Raw genomic sequence first — 7,227 nt, 5'->3', positions numbered from 1 at the left:
TTAACATTTAGCAGAGTTATGATATTCGATAAATACATATAAAATAGAGTAACAAATGCATCATAAACACGATCGCGATATAAATAAAGAAAAATTAATGAGATCAATCAAGTTAAAAACTTTATTGGAGACACACACGATTCGTTATCATTTGAGATATTATTCTCTTATTTCCAGACAAGTTTAATTTTGGCAGAGAATAGAGTGGAAGAGGAGAGGGGATGATATGAGGAATGATTAATGTTTCTTACAGTACCGATGCTTATTATTGGGTGGCCCATTTGCCAATCCACCTGCATATATGGCATAAAAATGCCAATCTCTTAACTGAAAGCTATCTTGTCTGATTTTGAATTTACGATCATCAGTCAGGTCAGTTCTATCAGGTCAAGGTAAGAATATTTATTATAATTTGCTATAATTATTTTAACTATATTTTTTATAAAGGAGATGTGATCTGGCAAATATCCAATGAGATAAGTGGCGTAACTCACTTACTCATGCGTGCCTGAAAAATGTCAACCACTTTTATGTTCCTGTTTTGGAGAAAAGGCGTAATGGCTGCGAGCCAAAGTGTACATAACGTATACATTGCCAAGCGATAAATTGTTAATTTTTAGAAAAAATAAATCATAGTTAGTGTGATGGAGGTATTTTTTTATTTTTATTGTCAATGGAAAATCGGAAGTTTTATTTATATTTTTCGCAAATAAATTGAATAAAGATTTTAATTTAAAATCAAAGAGGTTAAGTTAAAATTAAAATGAAGATATAGTAAGCTTTTTCGAACACTTTTAAATCGTTATTTTACATAAATGCATTAAAAGTTAAGCTACCACCAGTTCGGAATGTTGATTATTCCGAGAAGATCCGGCAAAAAATTTAGTAGTTACACTTTTCCAACATTTAAAATAACATAAATTAAATACAATTAAATGTAACAAATCCTGCCTCATATTCAACAAGTATTACGGCAGTGTATTTGATTTTTTTTTTCATTTTATGGTTTCATAAGATATATGCCACGTTATCCTAGTGGCAGGATATAAGGCGAAAATCCGTAGTGGATTAAAATCATAGACAAGACCTGTAGGCATATGCGGTAGTGTGTTCACCCCCGTACCATGGAAAGCTCGTTGGTGCTGGCCTTAACTCTTTTCGGTCGTGTCAGGTAGAGAATTGAATTGTTTGCAAAATTAAGTTTGGTGACTAGTTTACTCAATTAACTTTTCTTCGTTAAAACAAACCTTAGTGCTTGCAATAACATCCGCGAAATCTAAATATTTTGCGAACATTATTTGTTGTTAAAAAGAAAGAGAGATCAACTTTGACTATCGTAACTTAGATTATCTTTATTTAGATGAATGATGATTACGTACCGTTCGTACTACCTACAAAGCTTGAATAATATTCAGTTAAGGCAGCACCGTCAACATATATAGTACCAATATATATGTACATATATATTAACTGAGTACTCTCATTTTAAAGTTATTTAGCATTGGTACACACCAGTACCGTTTTTACCATAATGTGCCCGGACCCAGGGCTAACATTGTTACGAGGCTCCCAAAGGCTCCTTTTAAGGTATTTGCTTACTGTAATTATTATGATATTTTTGGACCTTAATTAAAAGTTACCGATAGAACACGGAGAAGAAAAAAGGGTGTTGTTAGCCCCATAACCTAGAATGAATAGGCTATAACGGTCCTGGTACACATTAAAGATGAAAAGGTAATTGAGTTAATCGTAGATATCCTTACAAATAATAATTGATAAGCTTACGTTATCCTTATAAATAGCAATGTACAGCCTTAGTGGTCCTTAGTTAGTACTAACGATGTTTATGAAAACGCGCAAGTCGTAGAACGTACCGGATCAAGAAGGTTCCGCTTGGGTCTTTTCGAGAATGCAAGCAATGAGCCTTTGCGGTTGCGCGTTACGGCAGGTGCCGGTTGCTGCGGCGGACCCTCGTGCCAGAAAGTAAGCTTAGTATAACGATGTTAACATTACTTTATCACTGTAATACAAGTGGCTTGCGAATAATTTAGTTTTAAATGCTACAGTACAGAAATAAAGTAACCTCACTTAATAAGTAGGTAACATTTAAATGTAACGCTAAACAATCTAGACACGCGGTAGCGTGTCAGCCGAGTACAAGTAACAGAACTGGCGAGCAGTGTAATATTACACGAACCATTTGGAGCCACTTTTGATAGTGATTTAAACTGAACCAATACTGAACGTTACGTTACAATGAAAATTCTGTAAAATGACAATTGAAATGTGCTTTTGTATTTATTTTAAGAATCGCTTTATATGCGTATCGTTAGCTGGTGTCCCTAGAAGGAAGACTCTGCAATATATACGATTAAAAAGTTAGCTACACTAAGATACTCGATTTGAGGTTTGGAGCTTAAGCCACCATGCTGGTTCAATGCTAGTTGTTATCATGCCTAGAAGATCTTTATCGGAAACGTTCCTTGGTTTGTTTCATCTCCCCATTGGGTATGAAATAATTTGTAAGCAGAAATTACAACCGACCATAAACATTGGCGCTGCAATAAATATTCACCATTCCTTTAATCAGGAATGCGCCACTAACATCGACAAAATAAACGACCCATTGAGTTTTTTCGCCGGTTCTTCTCAGATCAGGGTGTTTTCCTTTCCAAACCGGTGTTAGTGTTTCATTTGACTATCGATAAGTAAAAGTAATGTTTCTATATTGAATAAAGGAATTGGAGTTTGAGTTTATATCCCTCGTACCTGTGACCCAAAAACAATAATACTGAATATTAATGTTTGTAACATAACAATTAATTAATGTTTGACCGGATTTGAACACGTAATCTTCGATTAAATACATGCTGCTAGTCTTTCGTACATTAACTGAATTTTAAATTTTTTTCTTGAAATTTCTTCTCAGTAAAAAACGGAATTATGTTCAAAAGTGCTTCAAGGAGACTTCTAGAATAGAGTATATTTTGATTTTAAAAATGATGAAAATCATCTTACTCGTTCTTTTTCCATTTCAGTTGAGTTAAACAAAACTCAAATAAGCTTGCGATTAACTAAAAATGTAAGTCCTCTGTATTCAAATTGTCGCCTTCATTACGGCACTCTAATTAAATAAGTTAGTCTGACTTCAAGCCCAGCTCTAGAGATTAGTTACGATTAAAGTGCTTTTTAGTTACGATAAATTACTCCAAGTTGCTAATAGCTATTTCTATTTGTTAGCCAAAACACTTATATACATATATATTGTATGTAGTATATGTACTTTGTAGTGTACTCATATATTTTCATTATATTATAGTATGTTATTTTAACCTATTTCCCGCACGTTCGCCTGAGTAGGCTGGGGAGGTAGTGTATACCATTTTCTGTATGAAAATTACAATGAATTTTATGACGTATATGCTTAATTACATGATATATGATTGGAATAAACAAAAGAAAACCTGCAGAAATTTTTCTCGGTTCTTCTCAGGTCAGTGGTTTTCTTTTCCGAAACAGGGGTAGTGTTTAATTTGACAATCAATAAGTAAGTCTAATGCATCTTTGAATTAAAGTATTTTGATTTCATTTGAAATAAACAAATACACACTTATAATTACTCGAAAAAGCCTTACCACGGCTTTGTTTAAGGGTAGGTATCACTTATATATGCTTTAGAGAGTGACTTAGTCCCCAAGGTTCTTGGTTCCCATGTTTTGTGACGTAACTCATCTGTAGATGAGATCGGTTTGCTTGATCGATCACAATTTTCCATTGTGATACTTTTACATGTCCATTAGAATAGGTACTTAGAATAGGTACTTACTACTATGAAATATAATTTTTTCCCTTTTGCTAAATTTTAACAGTCCTTAGAATTAATGCCCATTTTTAAGGGGTTAATGACATTCCTCATTCACTCCTCCAATTAAACTTTAAGCTTATGCTAGGAGTGGGGATGATTATGTATCGCTCGACGCTTTAACCACTGCGCTATTGTCGCAGTCAAATCTCAGAGCGAGAAAGTTTAATTTCAATTAAAGCCTAAAAAGCAAACACATCAAATGATTTGAAAATGTTTTGATTAAGCAATTAAAGTTTTAAAAAGTATTTATGCATTTTGAATTATACAAAAAGAAACGATAAAAATGGGACAATTTTTTTTTTTAATAAATCGCTGCTATTAATGAGAAAAATTTGAAATGAAATATTAGTCTTATAAATATTCATGATAAATTTTCATACAAGAAACGAAACAATGTCCAGCCTAAAGACTCTATTACTTATGGCGATGGCAATAGACATTGGAATACTTTAATAATAATAATAATAATAATAATAATAATAATCTTTATTGGCTGAATAAATTACACTACTACAGACACAAAATGTATAGTAATTAAAACAGAACAAAAAGACACTTATTCTATGTAATACAAAAATTATACACAAAACAAAAAATGAAAAACAAAAGAGAAAAAAAAAAATAGAAAAAAAAATAACAAATAAACAAAAATTACTTAGAAAAGAAATAGTAGTAGGTATGTATAAGTGCGCAGCAGTGTAATTCAGCCAAAAGGAGACCACTCAGTATACGTAGAAACATGTTAGCTTCTACACTGATTTTCAGTGGCCTCCTAATGTCGTTACTGACAGCCGTTGCAGATAAAAGATATAATTTAAAAGGAAAAAAAAACAATATAAATTTATAAAAATTGAACATGAAGGAACCAAAACATAGAAAGTAAATTTATATAATATAAAGAACTAAGGACAAAAAAATTATGTTTAATTGTCGCGCCAGCGCTCAGCGGCGCGGGGCGTATCGGGGCGCGCGGGAGGACGGCATAAGCGATATTGGGTTTTATTAAGTATGAATGCAGCGTCTGACAGCAAACACCGTATTTCCCGCGCGCCGCTCGCTTGTCCCACATTCACGAACATTACAACAAATGCAAATAGTGACACAATTAACATATTGATTCAAGGTTAAAATTGGACAGAACAATATCAGGTAAGTAATTGTATATATAGTATTCATTGTTGTGTTTACACACATATTGACTTGGCCAATGATTAATATTCTAGACATTTATCTTGCCTTCTTTTTTTTAGGTTAGGGATTTAAAAGTTACATACAAGCAAAGGAGGATAGACGGTTACAGTAAAAAACGGGCGGTTAAAACAGTGGAAGTGTACGAGGAAGCCAAGGTCAAGGGATGAGTTCCCCAAGCGCTGACCAGACCTAGCCTATTGCTTTCGTGCCGCAAACAGACAGGTTCGCGTAATTAGATCTTTAAAAATATTTAATAATTATATATGTATATATACATACACACATATATAGATACAAATACATACGTTATTGTTACACATACTCATTGTTAGAGAACCAAATTAAATAAATTAACAAATACATATATGAATTATATAACATTTTGATTAATAATAATAGGCAATAATTAACTACAATCTTTTTGTTTTTCTAATAAAAATAATTTATATTTATGTCTGAAATTTGTTATTGTTTTCAGGTTACGAAGAGGAGGAGGCAGGTCATTCCAGCACCTAGTGGCGCAGAACCTAAAGCTTCCTCGGAAACTCACCGTTCTATGTATTGGCATTCTAAGTTTTATCAATGACGCTCTAGTGACATGCTCACTATCATTATTTCCTAACCACTGTAATTTATGATAGAGGTAAGGTGGAACCTGGTATTTTATAGTGCCAAAAAGTAACGTAGCGAAATGTAATTGCATACGATAATTCATTTTTAAGATGTTAGCATTATTTAAATATGGTGTGATATGTGTACGTGGCGGTATTTTAAAGCAGTAGCGAGCGCAGGCGTTCTGGACTCGTTGGATGATTTTTTTTGTACGTTCAAGTAAACGGGGCCCTATAACTACATCTGCATAATTAAATTTAGAAAGAACTAACGCCTCACAAAGTCTAATGCGTACTTTGGTAGAAATGGAGTCTCTAATATTATAAAGAATTTTTAACCTATAAAAACAGTTTTTGGCAATATTATTTACATGCTTTTCAAAACGAAGTTCCTCGTCAAATAGAACACCTAGGTTGCGCGCTTCAGTCACCCTTTGTATACGTACACCTTTTATATCAATATTTGGATCACAATTACTAATAATTTGAATTTGCCGCTCTGTACCAAGTATCATGTATTTAGTTTTGTTAGGGTTCATTTCTAGCGTGTTTGAAATTGACCAACGGGCTATACGATCCAAATCTTGGTTGAGTTGTTGCAAAGCTGCTTGTACCTTACATGGCTTAAAAGAAATATACAACTGCAGATCATCAGCATACAAGTGATAGTTGCAGTGATTAATTTGTTTTACAATATCAGTTGTATAAATCGTAAATAAAATTGGTCCTAAAATAGAGCCTTGTGGTACTCCTCTAGTTACATGCCTTATGTCAGATTTAGCAACACTCCCATCTTCTGACTTAATCTCTACGTATTGGCTGCGGCAACTCATATAACTCGCAAACCATTGTACAGTTTTGTCGTCGAACCCATAATATGACAGCTTTGATATCAACAATGGAATGTTTATGGTGTCAAACGCACGAGAGTAGTCTAGGAGTACTAGTATAGTACCCTCGCCCCTGTCTCGAGCAGATAGGATATCATCGACAACGTCTGCTAAAGCAGTCGTAGTCCCTCGATTTTTCCTAAATCCTGATTGTTTATCTGGCAAAATTTTATTTAACTCCAAAAAGTCTCTTAGTTGATTGCATACAACTTTTTCAAGAATCTTGGACAAACATGGTAGAATGCTTATTGGACGTAAATCTTTAAATTCTAAGGGCGTGTCGATCTTAGGTATAGGTCTTACAATAGCTTTGCACCAAAGATCTGGGAATTTGGATGTTAATATGGAGGAGTTGAATGTATAATATAATATAATATTTTTTTTTATAAATTTTTGAATGTTATGGAAAAAAATAGAAAGTTTCGAGTGGTATCCTTCTTTAGAGTTTTAATTTATATATTTAGCTCTTTGACACGTTACTAACATTTAATCGTATGCTATAAATTACTCACTCACACACAAATAGGCTAGAATAGAAAGGGCTTATCCTCATTAGCATGATGGGAAACAAATTTTAGATACATAAATAAAAAGTTATAAGATACTTTTTACTTTTATTAATATTTTTTACAGCATCAATTTCAACAGCCCATTTGTCTGCCCTCTTACA

At 33.2% G+C, this 7,227-nt stretch overlaps 1 long non-coding RNA gene across 1 annotated transcript; it reads left to right on the top strand.

Moving 5' to 3' along the window:
• Positions 1-4,805: 4,805 nt before the first annotated feature.
• On the top strand, positions 4,806-6,907 carry LOC125072346. The gene is made up of 3 exons (XR_007119954.1): positions 4,806-5,014; positions 5,116-5,278; positions 5,535-6,907. It is a non-coding gene; the product is annotated as an uncharacterized LOC125072346 (long non-coding RNA).
• The last annotated feature ends 320 nt before the right edge of the window (positions 6,908-7,227 follow it).

Source organism: Vanessa atalanta, chromosome 21 (genome assembly GCF_905147765.1).
Source record: "Vanessa atalanta chromosome 21, ilVanAtal1.2, whole genome shotgun sequence".
Lineage (NCBI taxonomy): Eukaryota > Metazoa > Arthropoda > Insecta > Lepidoptera > Nymphalidae > Vanessa > Vanessa atalanta.
The sequence above is the reverse complement of the archived record's forward strand: the minus strand, read 5'-3'. Positions and strand labels throughout refer to the sequence as shown.